Genomic DNA, 19,791 nt, shown 5'->3' with positions numbered 1-19,791 from the left:
GGTGTCGAGGACACACAAGGGGACCAATGTTGAGGTCCAGGAAAATATAAAAAGAATAAAACAGTAAACAAACAACACTCAGTTTGCAATGCGAGGACTCCTCGGGGAGCGCAGAGGTTGAAATAAGCTACTCGTCAGACTCCGATAAGGAAGAGAGGTGTGATCAAAAATGGAGGAAGTCTGCAAACAAAATGTGGAAGAGCAGTAGAATGGGATATTAACAGACCCATATGGGGAGTTCATGTTTGACCCCAAGCTATTAAAACTTCCACTATCTCCAGAATGAGCCCCAGCTGCACACAGACTATGTGCAGGCTTGGTTAAGAAAAAAAATACCTAAAGATGTTGGATCACGCTTAGGTCAGAACGACCGAGACCAAGTTTGGCCGATAAGGTTATGAAAACTCCTGATTTAGATGATACATTTTAGCTTTCATTGGTAAAGGAGGACGGTACCCCAGAAAGGGAATATCAATCAATCAACTTTATTCGATCTTAGAAAATAAGATCATAAAAGTACAGTACATCATACAGAACATATTCAATAATATATTACAATTTCAGTAATTAAATACAGATAAATACAGCTAAAAACCATGTAAATTGTAGCTAAAATGCCCTCTATTAAAAAATAGAAAATTCATCCAATGTATAGTATAAAATACCTAAATACAGTTAAAGTGCAATTTAAAAGGCAATCAATCTCCTAGTTGTTAAAGCCATACATAAGTGCGATGCAAGAGAAAAGCTTGCATATGGGTCAGGGAGTATTTGGAGAAAAGACAGAGCTGGGCGGCATTGTACAAAGTTATATTTCCGCAATAGAGGGAGGATATACTTTTTATGTTCCTGCGTATAGAATTTACAGAAAAACATCAGATGGAGATTAGATTGTGGGGAGGTACCATCACATGGACAAGCTGCCAACTCACTAATTGAGTAAACTCCCGCAGTATAGCCCAGCATACACAGAATGAGATTTAATCTAAATCGCACCGATACAGATCAATGGTGGAAGTTTGAAGCAAAGACCAGGTATGAGTTTGCTTCATCTGGAATAATGGGAAACCCCAGATATATTGCTACCATGGCTCTGTTACAATTTTGTGCATGTCTTTAGTTTCCCCTGTGAAAAATAGGAGCAAAATTTAATTTCAGCTTTAGAAATTGCGTGGCAGTCAAGTGGGTCCTTATAAAGAGATTCAAGACCCAATTTTGCCAAGGTTTTCTTTACATATTCAAGCCATGGTACCTTATGCACCTGCGCAAGGGTTAAACAATCCCTAATAATATTTTGAGTTTGTTATGTTAGAAAAATTTATAACGCGCTCAGCTACTCGCGAGTGTCCCGGCGCGGAACCAAGGAGGATAGCAGAGGGCTTCACATGAACAAATGTGTCTTCAATTTTTTCTTAACCCCTTCGGCGCTCGTGACAAGGTCAGCTCGTCATGGGTGTTACCTGCGCTACGCGGATGACGAGCTGCCCTTGTCACGTAACGCGCGATTTTTGAAATCGCAGCGCGCAGCGGGAAAACCGCTAGCGCGCATGCGGTTAAATACACCAAGGTCCCGGATGAACGCAGACCCAGAGGAAGGGAATTCCAAGCAACTGCCGCTTTAACTGAGAAGGAACAGGCCCCTATCCTCGGACGCTCGAAACGCGGGACCTGGGCCAGAAATAAAGAGGAGGAGCGCAGAGAGCGCGTAGGCGTGTAAAAAGAAACACGCTTCTGAAGATCGATAGGGCCATGCCCGTAAAGCGCACGGTGTGCCATGACCAATATCTTGAACTTCACCCTGAAAGCCAGGGGCAGTCAATGATACAATTGCAACTGAAGATGGACTCTATCCCTGGATGACAGGCCCGATAGAAGTCTGGCAGCAGTATTCTGCACCACCTGAAGCCTCCTCAGTCGGTAGCCAGGAATACCGGCTAAAAGGGCATTCGCGTAATCCTGCCGTGACAGGATCAATGCACAAGTAATTGTTTGCCTTGCTACCGGAGGCAGGAGGGGAAAAAAACATCAAAAGATTTCAGTAAGGCAAAGCAGGCGCCAGCCAGCTTCTTGATGTGGTCCGCGAAAGAAAGATCTTCGTCGAACCAGACCTCGAGATTTTTAGCTGGCTGCCCAGTAGAAGTGGGACATGTGAACTCAAGGGGCCAAAGCTGTTCTCTAAAAGTGAGAGGAAATGTGCCGAAGAGTAAGATCTCTGATTTCCCCTCATTACATTGGAGCTGTGCCCCGTATCCCTGTACGAGAAGCAATATAAAGATGATGATTTTCTTAGTTGTTTCCCTGCGATTAAAATATAGGTTTTTGATTCATTGACCTGGAGATCCAATAAAGCCATATAAGACACAATTATTAATAAGCTTTTGGAGAAGTGTGGCTCAGTGGTTAGAGGCGGCAGACCCGGAAGCTGAGATCAGCCGTGGACCAGGGTTCGATTCCCCGCCTCGGCGGGTCTCGGGCTCAAAAATTCCACGGACTCGACAATTCTTGCTCCGGTGCCTACTCGACTCACGGGGTCACACTCTGCGACTCTGGGCAATAGCTTGCTTAATCTCCACTACGGCCCCTCGCGGCGGGATGCCTGGCTTTCACCTTGTGAATACCCTGCCGGGGTATCTCACAGGGGAATACCAGGACGGGTTCCCTAAGCAAGCGCCTTGAGACCCCTGGGTGATTAGTGCGCTATATAAATCGAAATACATTTACATTTACATTTACATTTTTGCAGCGTTAAACTAGTCCTGGCAATGAGTATGGCGTCATCTGCATATAGCAATATGGGAATGCGCTGCCTATTTACCATGGGGACATCAGTTATGGAGTGATCCACTGCTGATTCTACGCTGCTAGAGTAGCGTGAGAACAGGAAGGGAGCCGGAACATACCCCTGCCTGACACTCCTAAGAATAGGGAATGATCTAGCATATTCCCCTTTGACTGCCATATGTAACGCACACAAAAGACTGGGAGTATAATTGAAGTATAAAAAATATTATAATAGCATCCACACCTATGTCCTTCATGATACTCCATAATTTGCTATGTGAGACACAATTGACTGCCGCCGAGAGGTCCAAAAATGCCATATAAATATTTACTTCTTTAGCTTGGGTAAACTTAGATGCATGTTTAACCCGTTGACTGCAGCGCGAATTCCGCCACGGTGCGGGTGAATTAATGAGTAGGCCCCCTGCCGTCCTCCGCACACGCCCACTGTGACGTTGGACAGCCAGAGACCGTCTGACGCACCGAATGGGTTAAACACCGATTCAATGTCCCTATTCCTTTTTTAAAACCATATTGTACTGGTTTTAATATATTTTTGTCAGTAGCTCACTCCTCTAATCTGTTTAATAACAGGCGGCCCATTAATTTAACTGTTTGATCCAATAGTGAAATGGACATATAGTTTTTGGGCAGTGATTTATCCCCTTTCGCATGTATTGGTACAATAATTGTCTTTTTCCATGAGACCGGAGGACCAGCTACCGTAATTGCATAGAAAATATTCATCAAAAAAGAGATCAAGAGGTCCGGATTTTCAAAAAACAAATCAATCAGGACCCCGTACGGGGCTAGGGCTTTACTGCTGCTGCATTGCAATGGACCACATTTTACCTCTGCCATAAATATCAGCACTTAAATATTCCCTTTTGAAACTGACCCAAATATATTTGTGTAATGGTCAACCCAGGCATCCTCTCCCATATGAACATCTAGAGAAGATCCTGCGTCTTGGTTCAGGAATGGGGTATCGATTATAGCCCAGAATTCTTTTGAAATACGGAGAGTTGCAATTCATCCAAAGCTTCCTACTGTAAGGGTTTAAGTCTAACCCGCCTACTTTCCTTATATGGAAAGCAGAGATAAGTGAACAGTGCTTTGTCTCTTGGCATTTCCTTTAGTGCCATATGTAATTTACAGAATGCCTTTGTGCAAACAGCGTCAAACCAACGTGGGAGCATGGTTTGATGCTTCCTTTTCAGGAACCGTATATTCCTTTCCACAGCATTCAGCAATGAAACAAAGGAGCACTGTATTCGTTAGTTCACTATATAGGTCCAAGCAGGTCATGGTTCCTGTTGAGTACACCCAATTATATTTGGTATTAGTACAGCTTTATTTATCTTCACCCATTTAAGGACTATACCATTGCTTCTTGCTATGGTTGCCGCTGGATTCTCCTATCATGCAAATTAAAAACAACATTTCCAATAAATTTGGAAAGTAATCGCACTGTGATTGCTAAAATCTGTAACAAGGGTTTCTACCTGGTTAAAAAACATTGTTTAAAAGGTGATGCAACCAACAGATACCATAGCTACTGTCCCCAAATGTTCGTCCCAAGGTACCCGTAGATTCATCAAGAGTTCATTATTACCTAGTTTCTTGCAATCACAAGCCTATTCAATTCATTCCCATATGGGATGTGTGGAAATGCAGCGGTACTACACCTTCATCAATCAACCTGCATAGTGGTGTTGCTAACCTACAGCAGCTGCGAGCATTAAAATGGCCCATCCAGACTATATTCAGGGGATTATGATGGGTCGTTATTGCCCTATCGATTGCACACTCTAATGAATCAATTACATGGGACATGTTGAGTTATTACAATAGTTAACTAGCAACATGTCCACTACTCCTAGCCCACTGCACACTATAAGATGGTAATAAGAGGACTCCAAGTCAGTCCTAAAGATTTTTACACATAATGTGTTTCTGATCAAGGTCAATAATCTTCCTCTCACTCTACCTGACCTTGAGGGGATTGCTGGGGTTTTGAATTGCACGACAACAGTCAATATGTAGTACATCAACTTCCCATGTTTCTTGCAGACAAATTAAATCATATCGTTGAATGACCATAGTCTAATCATGATCCTGCTTAGATCTAAGCCCAGCTATATGGCTTCATGATTTCACCGTATCCCTACTGTGGTCCAGGGAATGGTTAACTATTATAGGGTTCGCCACCTGCTGGACCTGCCTGTAATGTATATGGTGGGCCTCCCTACAGGCCTTCTGTCAATCACAAGTTTCAAGCCTCTCCAGGACAGTAAATGTATTGGTCAGTGGTATGTCTGCTACGTGATTTAATCTTTCAAGGGCAGCTAAGGGACGGGGGGGGGGGAGTGAAATTATTTTCAAACCCTATACCAAGAAGCTTAGGAGCCTGTGGTCTATAAAAGAAGCCTAATGGTAGGGCAAAAATCAGCGTTGACACTATGGGGCAATTAGGAAGTATAGCCAAAAGATGTTTCACCAGGCGTTGGTTATTAAAGTTGATTACTATGCAAAACCCCAGTTTGATTTTGCAGAGTGGCCCACCCACTGGACTTTTCTAGCCATAATAATATGGCATGCGATGTTGGAACATTTATAAGCATCAACATACTTAGACATCCAATGTAACGATTTATTCATCAGTTGATGTGTGGATTCTAAATGCGCATATTGCAGTTCTGGATTCTTTACTAAAATGATCACAAATGGACATGCGGCCGGAGGGAGGTTAAAATTTGACTTATTCTGTAACGAGTGGCCTTTCCCCCCCTTCCCCAGTGGTATCCTGCCTTGCTCTACATATATCTGTGTGTATATAGCCTGTCGATTCTGTGGGTTAGGATAATTGGGGTAGATTGTCTGTTTGTAGGAACATTTCCGTGGCTAATGGGCATATAATCTGAACTATGTATTGGTAAATTCGCTGTTTTACTCAAGGCCATCGGTTCTACCCTTGGAAGCATATGGATACTACTTAGACCCTTCCAAGAGTATGCCTTCCTATTGCCCAGTGTTTTAGGTGGGGCCAGTGAGCTCTCAGTCCTAACCGAATGTCGTGGGATGGGAATAGGAGCATCCTTACATTTATCAACAAGCAAGACCTCTGATGACTCAGATCTCCTTGCAGGCATACTACCCCCGTTTGTTAAGCAAAGCTAGGTTAGCCTCAATTAGCTTCAGGCTGTCCACTAAGGGTTGCAGAAAGCTGGAAATAGTTTGTTCTAACACTATGGTGGTTCTCACAGTCTCCGGTGTAGTCATGAAAGGGGGAGGGGGTCCTTACCGAGCTCATTGTTCGTTTTATCAAGTCTATGTGGCCAGCTGCCACTCTTCCCCTCCCCCAGCGGTGCAGTGAGTGCGAAGGAATCAGGCTCACTCCTCTGGAAGGTAAGAACAACAAAACCGTGGCGGTTACAGGGACCACGGGACTGCCGGTGCGTTTTAAGCGTATGCTGGTTTACAATGGCTCCTGGGAAACGGAGTCGGCCCCAGTGGTGCAGTTATGAAGAAGGAATCAGGCTCACTCCCCTGGCAGGTAAGAACAACGAAACGGGGGCGGTTGCTAGATAAAGGCCTACGGATGTGCCAAGAGACTTTTAGATCTAACGGGTCCTTTAACTAAATTATTTGACATGGTGGAAGTAGCTTATGTGGAAAAGAGTCTGGTTAATGTGGAAGAATTGAGAGAGTGGATACAGAGAGTGGTTTGCTTCCTAGGGAACGCAAATAAGGCAATTTCAGTAGAACGTTGGAAAAGCATCCTATTAAAAATAGACCCCAAGGTGGTTGAACTAGCCAATAAAGAGGAAGGACTAGCTGCGAATGGCTTACTGTTTGGGGACGCCTTCTTACAGGAAACAGCAAAATATGAGGGTGCTTTCAGTTCTTTTCAAAAGTCTGAAAGAGATAAAAAAAGGTTTTCGACAGGCAGGTTTTCGGTTCGGCAGGGCGATCGAGGGGTCAGTTCCCCGGCCAAGGTCAAGGAATTACAAGGACGTCATTTTCAAAAAGATTGAGACCTAGCCTTTAACAAACTTCATATCAGACAGGAGGGCTTTACCCACTGAAACAAGGACTTGAGGGAGAGAAATAAAAGGATATCTGCATTCTTGTGGATCAGGTAAGTCTAGACCATTGTGTTAAACCAAAAAAACTGGGCGGCAGACTTGCTCAGTTTTACAGGAATTGGTTAAGGATGACAGGAGACCCTTGGGTGTTGGAAATACTGAAAGGATATCACATAGATCTTATGGCAGAACAGAGTCCGGAACAAGTGCCAGAGGTAATAAGGTTTTCAACATCCCATAATATGTTAATATTGGAGTAAAGTGCTCCTCGATAAACAGGCGTGTGTGACTTCTCCTTGGCTATTTTCATACAAACGTAATTTGAAGAACTAATGTTGGTCGTATACAATTAAGAGAATTCACATACTCTATTGAATGTTGAACTTCGTGATCGCCATGCACTAGCACTTTGAGGGACCAATGTTAATTACATATAATTCAGAGCCCTGAAGAAGTCCTTGTGGGATGAAACGTGCTGGCTACTGTGGCTACTGGTTGTTGGCGTGGGTTTTAAAAAAAGAAGAAAACAAATAAAGACTCAGTGAACAAAGAACCTCCTCTGTTACATATTTGTTACATGCATGATTTTCAAGTGTTCTGAATACTTGTGTTGTGGAAAGGACAAGGATATATGTCCAAATATGAATTTGTTTTATTTGACAAAATTACCAAATTTTGAGTGCTTGGAATTTTTTTTCCTTCAGAAGTAGAGGGGCTGTACTTTGGGTTCATTGACCCACCAGTAAAATTATACACTTTGCCCAATATCTCTTTCCAGCAAGTGCGGTACTCTTCTGCCTCGACCCCTCTTGGTTGTATGTGAAAGAGTATTTTATGTTTGGAAAGGATATCTCTGAGAATGTTAGCAAGAGTGGTAGGTTTGTTGTCCTCTATAATTCAAGCAATTTTTCCAGGAACTTTGAATTATCGTGCTCTTCAGAGGTTGAAGGTGAAACGTCCGAGAGTGGGTTTGAGGGACTCAGAGGAGATTGTGCTTTCAGAGGAGTCCAAGGAAGAGCCTGGTTGGTGGTTAAGAAATATGGAGGCGTGGAATGGGAGACCTATTTTTGGAACTCTACCAGATTTGATCAGAGAGTCAGATGCGAGTTTGATAGGATGGGGCGCAAGTTGTGGTACAACCTATACAGGACGATTTTAGTCTGAAAAGGAAACCAATTGGCACAAATTGTTTGGAACTTCTGGTGGGTTCTTTTGCGATTTACAAATGACAAGGCGAAGTGCTCAATACTTCTGCGGATGGACAATGTCAGCTGCAAGGTATTTGAACAAATTAGGGGGACTGAAGTCGAAAGTTTTGGCAGATTTGGGAAAAGTATTTTGTGAGCACTGATTGAAACAGAACATTTTAGTACAGGTGGAACATCTCAGGGTTGAGCAATGTGGATCCAGGCAGACTGGTTCTCAAGGAATCTCAGAGATTCCAGCAACTTGAGACCATACAGGGCGATTTCTTATTTATTTTTAAGTTGATGGATCTTTGAGGACCTTTTCAAGTGGATTTGTTTGCAGACAACACCCTCCGCAGGATCTACAAGTGGATCCCGACTGAAACAAGACGAACGGTGACACATGCTCTCGTCAGCAGCAGACTGGGCTACAGCAACGCACTCTATGCAGGAATCCCAACCAAACACCTACGACGACTACAACGCCTCCACCCGACTGATCGTCAACGTATCCTGCAAAAGCCACATCACCCCCCACCTGAGAGACCTACACTGGCTCCCCGTCGACAAGAGGATCACCTTCAAGCTCCTCACTCACGCACACAAAGCACTCCACCACGCCGGATCAGCCTACCTTAACAGCAGACTCCGCTTCTACACCCCCATCCACCAGCTCCACTCCCCCAGCCTCGCCGCTGTCCCCCACATCCAACGAACGTCCTCTGGCGGCAGATCCTTCTCCTACCTTGCCGCCAAGACCTGGAACACCCTCCCTACCCACATACAGCAGACCCAAGACCTACTCGCCTTCAGAAGACTCCTCAAGACCTGGCTCTTCGAGCAGTAGCAGCACCCCCTCCCCTCAGCACCTTGAGACCTTCATGGGTAAGTAGCGCGCTCTACAAGTACTCTGATTGATTGACAGATTAAACACACAGCTGGAAGAATTTTACAGTTGCAGGTGTCGAAAAATCATAAAGTTACTAGACATGCAGGGCTAGTGACTTAAATAATCTACTCAACCTATTTGTAATGGTCTTGCACACAAACTGGTTTTAAACGATGTGATCTGATCATAGGCAAATCTAATTAATTGAGCCACTATTTTCTTCATTATCACATGAGAGCACCTTCAAACGGGAGAGTTCAGCATGTCTACTGTACAAAAAACTATAGCTTGATTTCATAGACTAAACTTTCTTTCCATATGCAATACAAATCTAGCCACATATAGGATACACGTTACCCCTGACTTGCCGCTTAGTTCATTAACAGCATTTTCATCAGGGCGAGGGCAGGAATGTTTCTGAAATCATGTTTCAAAACGATCACTTTTGATAAATAAATAACTTAAGCATAAAGTGATAGCCTTTATAATCAGCAGATTTTACACTGATACGGCCACAAACCTTCCCACCGACATGCAGCTTTACAGATAAAACTATATAGAATTCCAACAAAAATGTTTGGAAACAGGGTTTCTGCAACTATGTGTCACTTACACATCACCTAGTAAAGTGTTCTGATTTGTTTTGCTCCTATTTCATTCTGTTTGCATCACATTTCTTAATTACAAATAATGTGCTTTTGAAATTCCTGATATTTTATTGCCAATATTAATTTACAAGCTAGTTATTTAAATGTTAAGCGTTAGAGAAAAATAACTGACATCTTCCGACAGCTCACTTGACAAAAACCTCTAACTCTAGTAAGGGAGAGAAAACTAAGCCTTATTTACCAAGCAGCATTTGGGGAAAAGACAAACTGACATTTGATTTCGTTCCTTGAACAGGCAGCAAATGTGTCAAGATAAAAACAAGATTGAATGGCATCTTTTTGTTCATTTACTTTCTGCATGAACAGAACACCTGTTTCTTTCCACCCTGAGTTTACTCGCCATATGAGACTAGTAGGTGCTAAAAATAGCTCGACCAGATAACGTTTTACACGCAACTGTGAGGGGCGAGTAGATTTTTCGAGGCCTGAGTTGGAGTCCGGATCCTGAGTGTGCAGGGATAGATGCTTTCATACAGGATTGGAATGGTCTGAGGGGTTATGCTATTCCACCGTTTTCAACAATAGCTCGAGTAGCTATGCTGGTTCACAGGTGCAAGGAGACTGTAGGGTTAGTAACCCCTCTATGGAAATCGCAGGAGTGGTACCCAATATAGTTGGAAATGCTGGTGGATTAGCAGATTCTGTTACCAGTGTTTCCAAAGAATTTGGTTCTAGATGGTCAACTGAGAAATGATGGCATGAAAAGTTTCAGGAGAGGATGAAAGTGCCAGGACTTTCACAATGGCCATCTAATCTCATCACAGAATCGTGGGCACCAGGAAAACGAAGGCTCCACACACCGGCAAAAATGGATTTGCTGGTGTGTGGAGAGGGGTTTGGATCCCGTTTTAGTGGATACCATGAAAGTAGTAAATTACTTATCAGAGCCGTTTAAAAAGAGATTGCCTTATAGGACAATTAATGTTCACCATTCAACTATTGCAGCGGAACATGTTCTTTTTTAATGGTATTTCAATGGGGCAGAATGTCCTAGTGAGGAGACTTATGAGTATAATAATTTCAAAGCTGCAGGTTTCAAGATACAATTCAGTTTAGGATGTGGCCAAGGTATTTGGATGGTCTGGAGACTAAATTAATTTCTAGATATTAAATCTTCATCTTGAAAATCTACAGTTTTATTATGTTTAATATGCTTTAGGAGAGTGTCAGATGTAAGCGCATTAGAGGTTACACAGGTTTTTTTTCACCTGTGGGTGTGTATTTTTATCGAAATAAAAGAACAAAGACGCACTCGTAAACTATTTTTACCCTCATTTTGATACCATGAAAACTTGTGCGTAGTATATTGTGTGAAAGAGTATGAGAAAAGAACTGCACATTTGAGAAAGGTGAATGTGTGTTAGATGTTGATCTCCTTCAGATATCCTCATAAAGGCGTATCATCCTCAACTCTTGCAAGGTGGGTAAAAGGTGATGCAAAATTCAGGTGTGGTTGTGAGATTGGGGTACATTCTGCAAGGGAAGCATCTGCTTCTCAAGCATTTATGTTAGGAGGAGTTTTACAGGACATACTGAGAAGTGTGGACTGGTCAAATTATGTGGTTTTTCGCAGATTTTACTTCAAACGGGTTAAAAATGCAGCTTGTTGTTTATTGAAAAAGCTTTGAACTCGCAACAATGTTAGCCTTCGGTCTTGAGATAAAATGCTAATTTTCCCAGCACTGATGGTCAGAAAATCTAAATTTTATTAAAGACACAGAGGCTAATATTATTCCTTCCCAGGAAGCAACCCGGTTTAATAATTATATTATTTTGTATGATGTGGTTAACAATAAAAGAAGAGGATGAGGAGGATGAAGTACTCCAAGATTCGTAACTGCATGAGGCGTTGGATTTAGTTTCGTTCTTGGAAATGGCTTTTGGATTTGGACTTATTTCTTATTTTTCTTATTGTTTTGGGAGAACAGTAAGAACAGGTTTATGGTTTTGAAATGTTACAAGTTTGAAGAAAGATGGAAGAGTTCTGTGTTCTGGCCTTATATTAGGTTGGAATAGTTTGTAAAGTGTTCTGAATTTTTTAAAGAGGCTGAGTGGTAGCAATTCAAGGTAGATTGGAATAATATTAGCCTTGGTGTCTTTAATAAAATCCAAATTTTCTGACCATCAGGGCTGGGGAAAATTTACATTTTCCACTCTAATAAGTAACTATAACTTGAGTGGAAATGTCAGTTCTTGGACCTAAACATCCACACACATACTACACAAGTGTAAGATTAGTTTGTCTGTTGTGGCACCAGTACATAATCCCAGCTCGTCTCTGGTAGCCTCCGGCATCTGGGCTTCCTTTATTCGATCTCTTGTTACTGATGTATCCACCTCATGTCAAATGGGCCATATGGGCCAACACACCTTTCGTGATTTATGACGCTAGAGTTCACACTTGACTTTCATGACATCAGGGTACATGCTTGGGGCATCAATTTACATAGAGTTTTCTTCCAATTGTCGCACACCATTTGAAATTTTATTCTCAAAAACAGGGTGTTTTTCTGTTTTTCTCCCACTGAATATAAGGTTTGAACCTCAAGTAAAATTTAGCAAAAACACTGAACCCTTCCAATCTAATCAATACCAATGGTCCCTGGTTAAACCTGTATGATCCGTTCACGTTCGGACAACTCACATATGCATAAACTGGAGGGTTAACAATTCCTAATTTCCCTTGCTTTTCTGTAAACCTTATTAAAATTGGTATAAAACAAATCAAAATGTGTTAAAAAATGTTACAAATGTAATCAATATCACAAATTTTGTGAAAATAACCCCACACTTCCAATACAGCAAAGATTGGCATTATTGAATTTCACCTGGATCAAACAAATCTGTGACAAAATTTGTATCATATTTGGTTGCGTCTGTTTGCTTCCTGCCCTGGTGTGACTAACATTGGACAAATCTCTGAAACCGTGTTTTATCTTCATATCCTTTGGGTTTCTTATCAGAACGCTTAGAAACAGACTGAACCCAAGTAATATGTTCCATGTAAAACAAACAAGCATTTGCAATGCAATGGAGTGGTGTGGCTCACTGGTTAGAGGACGGCCGGGGACCAGGGTTCAATTCCCGATGCGGCAGGGTCTTGGACCAGGGTCAACGGCCTTGATAATTCTCACCTCGGTGCCTACTCTAACTAGGAATCACACTCGGAAACTCTGGGCATTAGCTTGCCTCATCTCCACAACGGCCCCCCACATACGCCGGGGATGCCTGGTTTCACCTTGGAGATACCCAGTAGGGACCATCTCACAGGGAAAAGCTAGGACGGGTTCCCCAGCGGTCTACAGCGCAGAGATACTCCTTCGGAAGTCGATTCTAGCGCTTTAGCAACCCACAATCAATCAATCAATAGGTCTTATATTACTGAAAGTTTGAGCTTTCTCTTTAAACCCTTATACATAGTCTTGCATTGAAACCTGACAATGCGGCACCACCTCTGCCTCTCAGTCTTAAGTATTCTCAATGGTCAGATCTGCCCCTTTAAACTTCCAGTGATAGGACTGTATGCTAATTTTTGCTAAATAGAAAATTATGCCTAATTTAGATGTTTAAGTTAGCATGACCGAGGCTCAGTCAGCTTGTATTGGCAACTATCCATATTTTCAGAATAGTGCATGTCAATGTTATGTGGGTACGCTTTTCTCTCTCTGCGTCGGTGTGTTTTTTCCATTTTAGGCAAATCATAAAAAATGACGCCTTACTATAGTGTGTGTATGAACAGAATTATAATATTTGTGTTCACTCAACGAACCAAAGTGCAGGATCTTCCTCTAATCTGTAAATGTCAAGGTTTCCAGACGATGTTCTTCATAGCTGAACAAACCAATGTATTGCTGTGCTACATTACATGCGAATTTGTTTGTTTAATTAGTTAGTTAATTTTTTATGAATAGACTTCCCAATGAGCTGCATTAGGAAGAAAGTGCATCTACACACTTCACGTTTATCAGAGTAATTGGCTTATGTATTAGCAACACTACTAATTCAACCCGGTCATGTCAGGCCACAAAATGTATGTGGCTGCTGTAATCTGGACCATTATAAAAACAGCTTTATTCTGGAAATTAACCAGTTGTTTCTTGGCTTACTAACGGAGCATATGGATGTCTACACTTACTTTGTCTCTCTAAATGAGCAGACTCCGTGTTAGTCTGTTTATTGATTAATTTTTTCCATGGGTTTCCTTCATTGGCCGACTTCATTGGTTCAGTACTCTGGCAGAATTATATTTTGATTATTAGCAATGCTAATTCCCAATAGTTTCTTGCTTTCTGTAAGGATTACATTTTGAAATACACCCATTAAATATTATCCTAAAATCGTTGTCAGGCGCAGGTTTTTTAAGCCTTGGGCTAGGTCTTACGAAGGCTCTGAAAGTCCCAATCTTGCACATCTGCTCTCTTCACTGGTTACATTGAGCATCGCGTCTCAACCGCACAACCGTTAAACTAAACAATCACACCTAGTCATCTTTCAGACTATCACGTTCCCATTGGCACAACTTTTGTCTTTACGCATGCTCATCACACCCTTCAACCTTAGTGCCGCAATAAAGTCTCGCCCTGACAGCAAATACATGGATCCTCCTTAACAGAGTCGCATGCTTCAATCTCAGACTCTTTCATTATTGCCTTTCAGCCTCACCCTTCAACCTCATCCCCTAATCCATCCAATACCAGGCCTCGCATCCCAAAAGTCAAGTCACATCCTCAATACCCAGCCCTATAAGCCTCACGGTCTAGGAATCCCCATGAAATGTCCTCTGGACTCTTATGCCGTAAAACTCACCCTTTGATTGCGAACGCTTCATTTCCCATCGCGGGTCTCACAGGTCAGTTTTTAGACGTCCTACAAACAGCATAAAGCATCTACCTCATCCCCACGCCAAGTAAACCACTCAACTCAAACTCAATGCCTTCCTCTGCTATCCTCTGCTCCCAATAGTTTCTTTTACAGTCAATCATCATGTAATGATATTTTACCCTCTTGCCTCCTTCTTTAATGACGCATTTGATTTCACACACCAGTCCAACACTTCCACTACTAGTGCCAACCTTAGTATCCACAGCCCAACCCTCCGGTGCAAACTCAGACCTCTCACTGCGACTTCCAGATCCGAATCTGTAGCCCCAACCATCCTCTCTCGAGCCAGATAAGGATAGGTAATGAGGGGGGGGGCGTAAACCTCGCACCCGTCAGATCTCACGCGCTCGTCCTCAAAACAGCTCGTTGTGCAGTGTTAAGAGACTCCCCCTTATTCTAGAAGCTTCTGCGCCCCCCACGCCCTTACCTACGGGAGCTCAGCAGAGCAGGGCCTTTCACTCTCCTCAGGACTCGGGGCAGGCGGCGTGCTCAGGGCCGGCTACATACAGCAAAGGACCTACCTAACCCAAAGCGAGGCTCTCCACCCAATCACCAAACGCAGCTGGCAGTTTCTCGACTGTTCATTTGCTACAACACCCACAAGGAGGCCGAGTACTCAGAAAGTGACAAGATGTTCGACCAATAGGACATCGTCGCACGCATCTCCAACGAAGAACCAGACTGACAGACGATCCTACCAATAGAAGGCAGCTCCGCGATCCTGTAAAGGGTCACGCAAAACGAAGAGCCTGCTCAGAAAGCAGCTTAAGGTTTCATTGACTTAAAAAAACAGAAGGGCGGGCACAAACCAGCAAAGGTTGGTTGACTGAGAGAAAACAGAAGCCCATGTATTCTTGTCCAGGAAACCCTGAGAAAGGAGACTGGTGTTGGGGAGGGAGGTTACTGTTGAAGGGGTGTGGCGACTGGCGAGCTAAAGACTCAGCATCAGCCAATCAGCGGAATTGACACAACTGTAATGACAGGTCGCGCAGAGGACGCTGCTTAAAGTGACAGCTGTAAACAAAATGGATGTCCAAGTCTAATTTAACGCACAGAATACCAGACTGCTGGCCTGATTGCATGTGGCTCAATTAGTTTCAATCTGCGCAGGTGAAGTAATCAAGAAAGAAAACAAGCATTGGCAAACCTAATAGGTGGCGCCTCCCAGAGTGCTATTGGTTTTGTCAATTTCTTTCAGCCATTCATACGTTTTTATATAGCGTGGGTATTACCCAGAGGGGTCACAGCACTTTACAATAGAGCAAAGAAAGTTACATGAAAAATTGTAGAAATGATAAAAAGACGTATGGAATGGTGAAATTAAGTGATCTTATTCCAACAAATCCCTTACACGTCTTATGCAGATACTGGCTTCGAAGTAACAGCCCACACCTCACAAATAACGGACACAGATGGAATGTCAGGGGTATGGGTTGACTGGGAGTACCAATGAAAATAGGGGAATGCCATTACATCATGCAGTTGTCTTGTACCACGCGCCACCGATAGGGGTATGTCGCATGCCACGTAGTGCAACGCGCTGACCTACCTCGTTACAACACATCTTTCTCTCATAATAACAAAACAAGAACGTAAATAAGATTACAACCAGTGCTTTAAATGGGCCGGTACTCACCGGTACTGAGTACTGGCTCTTCAAAAATGTTGCCGCTTAAGTACCAGAACTTCTCTTTGTCCTAAGAGAGTAGCGGTACTCATGGGGATGTGAGTCAAGCTCAGTGAAATTGGCATTTTCAAAAAGAAGCGCAACACAGCTGACAACGAGTGGATCCATTTACGTGAAACTCTCTGATCGAGTGGTAATCTCGTCTTACAATGTGCTAATTGAGCGGCCTTCAGAAGGCATACATTCAGAGCTGGCAGGAAGTTTGGGAGGGGGCCGACTCACACTGTGATTACTGACACAGTGTCGGAGGCGCAACTAGAGCCAAATTTCAGGTGGTAGGGGGTGGTGCTAATTCTCCCAGCAATAGGCAGAGTGGAGATGCAGGGGCTCTAAGAAGGGGTGAAAAACAACAAAGCCTATTTAACAAGTTGATGGTCTTTTAAAGACCTGTGAATTAGTTGGTGGCAGCTGTGTGTGTGCCCGGAAAGCTGTCTCCGCCGGGCTGACACACACGGTGGGGGGGGACGGTTGTGGGGCTGAAGCCCAAAGAGCCCATTGGGCGTTACGCGCCTGCACAGTGTCCACTTAGGCTCTGTGGAATGCATAGAACTGTACGTGTGTGATTTTGTTACTCTATGGAAATCGAAGAGAAGGCTTCCTGCTGGCATAGCAGAGTACATACAGCAGCACTTGTTTGCAACCAGACTGAGGAGGGAGGTGGTGATAGTAATGCTGTAGCACAGCAGGTGGGAATCAAGGTTTATTAATGTGGGCAGCAGCGAATGTAAGCGTTTCTAAAATACATGTACTGAATGCCCTGTCTGCATGCATGAATGCTTAAATGGGTGCCCCTGGCTGGATCCCTTTGCGCCGCCCATAGCTCGGCCCCTAGCCCCACCCGAAGCCTCGCCCCCTAGTCTACATCTCAATTTGGTGAGTACCTGCACTTATTTTTTTCCATTTAAAGCACTGTTTACAAGCTTAGGATGAAATTGTACCTTTTCCAAAATGACAAATATTACACTTTTTGGGTTTGATTATAGCTCTGACAAATCTTCCTGTAGCTCCTTGGTTAGCTTTAATGCCATCTATTCAGAGGGTGAGACATGCTTATCCCCATGGTGTGGCACAAGACTGCAGGAAGGTTCAGTAGACAATGGAAATGCATTAACAACAGTACTTCTTCTATTATTTACACTTTCATTGTTAAGTGTAGAACTTTTAGACTTGGTTACAGATTCATCAAAATCCAACCACAAATCACTGTTAATATTCCATTTGCCCTTGATTTTCTGTAGCAATCCTGCTCCAGCTCTATATTTGGCAAGCCTGTTCATGTGCTAGACCTTGCCATCACTGAGTTCAGCATAGTTGCGAAAAAGCTTGCAAATCGGTTGGGGACAAGTGAACCTACTCTCACCCTTCCTGTTTTTTTTTCCACTGATTCTGGTGACCATTCCACTGGTTTCGAAATATGCATCCAACCATGATCTTTCTTTAAGGCCTGTCTACTTCTCATAAAAACAAATGGACTTTTGCTTGTGATGACACTATGGGGTCGATTAGGATGGCGGACGGAAACGTGTACCGTCCGCCGCGGAAGGTGGCAAGATACTCCGGACCTGTCGGCGGAAAATCCGCAACAGCAATTAGGATAAAACATGCAAAAAACGCCGACCACGGCGTACGGAGCACACCAATCCCCGTCCGCGGCGGTCGGAGTACACCTGAGTCCGCGGCAGGCGGACGGAACAGAAAGAACACCGACCGCCGCGTACGCACATGACCGCGAATACATCCACTACCCCCGCGATACCTGCGCAATGTCCGTGTCCGCAATTAGGATAACTCCGCAAGTACCCCGGTAGTCACCGCCATCCACGTCCGCAGCGGTACCAATGCACCGAGAATCCGTGCTCCACAGCGGAACGACAACACAAACAACATCCCTACTGTCAAACCAATGCCATACATTGCCACGGAAGTTATCACCAAACACACGAAAAAAAACGGCCACCCACCGAAAACATCCAAACCAATCACAACACACAATGATCCACCGCCAAGCACCACACAATCCACACCTGGCAACACTCCCACCTAGCACCTGACTGCCAATAACCATTCAGACACGGCCAAGACACACACCATAAAATAACTCCCACCCACTCCACAACTCCTCTGCATCACTGCATAGCTGCTAGCAGGATACACTACTGAACTGACACCAAAGACATATATCATTCACACAACCCACACCCAAACACACCCACCACACAAACACCCACCACACCATTCCTACACACCACACACCTGCACCTCCCCATCCACGCAAACCCACACCCCGAGCACCACACACCATGGCACCAAAAAAAAAACCAAAATTCACTGACACCGAGTTAAAGGTTATGGTAGATGAGATAATCCATGTGGAACCCCACTTATTCGGGGCCCTAGTGCAGCAGACCAGCATAGCCAGGAGAAACAGCATGTGGGACCGGATAGTCACCAGGGTGAATGCCTCCGGGAGCGTCCCGAGGACGAAGCAGGATATACAGAGACGGTGGCATGATCTAAAGACCCGAGTGAAATCCATTCGAGCCAAGAACTAACTCCGGGCAAATCACACAGGCGGTGGAACCCCCCCGGAGCCCTTACCCTACACCGAGTGGGAGGACAAGGTGATGACCATCATCCACCCTGATAGCCTTGATGGACTTCCTGAGGGAGAAGAGGCTGGTAAGTACAAACCAAGCACCACGAGCACAACTACATGGTGTGCCTCACACAACTGTGAAGACACATCTCCCAGACCCCAACCCATGCATGCAGTCCACATACTCACCAACGTCGAAATGACTCCAACAGGCCCCCATGTCCATAGGGATGGCGGTGGTGGTGGTGGGTGGTGGTGGGTGTGAGGGGATGGAACTACAACTCCCAACAGGCCCCCATGTCCATAGGGATGGCGGTGGTGGTGGTGGTGGTGGGTGGTGGTGGGTGTGAGGGGATGGAACTACAACTCCCAACAGGCCCCCATGTCCATAGGGATGGCGGTGGTGGTGGTGGGTGGGGTGAGTACCAGTGCAGACAGAATCGGCAACAAAATGAAAACAACCTGTCAAGTCCACATTACTCATCCTCACATTTTGGTTTTGCAGGTCATCCTAATCTGACAGCTGGAAGCAACACCCGCCCTCCAGACTCGCCACTCACAGAAGTCTCAGGGGACGATTGGGCAGCCACCTCCGGGGCAGAGGATGATCCCGGCACAAGCAGGCAGCCAGGGCCATCTGGCTCCCAGGTCACACCTGCACCAACGACTACGGCCTCTGCCATTGTCACAACACCGGCCACTGTGACCTGCACAGCCACCACCAGCACCACCTCCACCACCACCACTACTACCACCACTCCTGCCCCTGCCACCCTGCCCAACCCAACGGCCAACGCCGTACCAGCGCCATCCCAGCCACGCAGGGAGAGTGTGAGGCAAGGCAGAGATGCAAGGCCAGATCCGGCAGGCAGGAGCATACGCCAAAGACGACATGAGGATACCAACACACCCAATCCTGTGCAACAGTCATTGGAAGCACTGGGCAGGGTGGAGGTGAGCTATCAACGTGGTCAGGCACAGGCAGACCGGGCCCACCAGGACTTTGTTGACAAC

At 44.5% G+C, this 19,791-nt stretch overlaps 1 protein-coding gene across 4 annotated transcripts in view; it reads right to left on the bottom strand.

The window, feature by feature from the left end:
* The window catches only part of G3BP1 (G3BP stress granule assembly factor 1), a 509,287-nt gene extending 494,193 nt beyond the window's left edge, over nt 1-15,094 (bottom strand). Inside the window, exon 1 of one of the 4 annotated variants that reach the window (XM_078653632.1) lies at nt 14,922-15,094. The gene's annotated coding sequence lies outside the window, so the exon portion shown is untranslated. Of the gene's footprint in view, nt 1-14,685; nt 14,766-14,921 lie in introns of those variants that run through there. The other 3 variants (XM_078653634.1, XM_078653633.1, XM_078653631.1) reach the window with 3 other exon arrangements.
* Nucleotides 15,095-19,791: the final 4,697 nt, after the last annotated feature.

The sequence above is a fragment of the Lissotriton helveticus genome, chromosome 7, assembly GCF_964261635.1.
Source record: "Lissotriton helveticus chromosome 7, aLisHel1.1, whole genome shotgun sequence".
NCBI lineage: Eukaryota > Metazoa > Chordata > Amphibia > Caudata > Salamandridae > Lissotriton > Lissotriton helveticus.
Note: the sequence above shows the minus strand (reverse complement) of the source record. Positions and strands in the feature narration are given on the sequence as shown.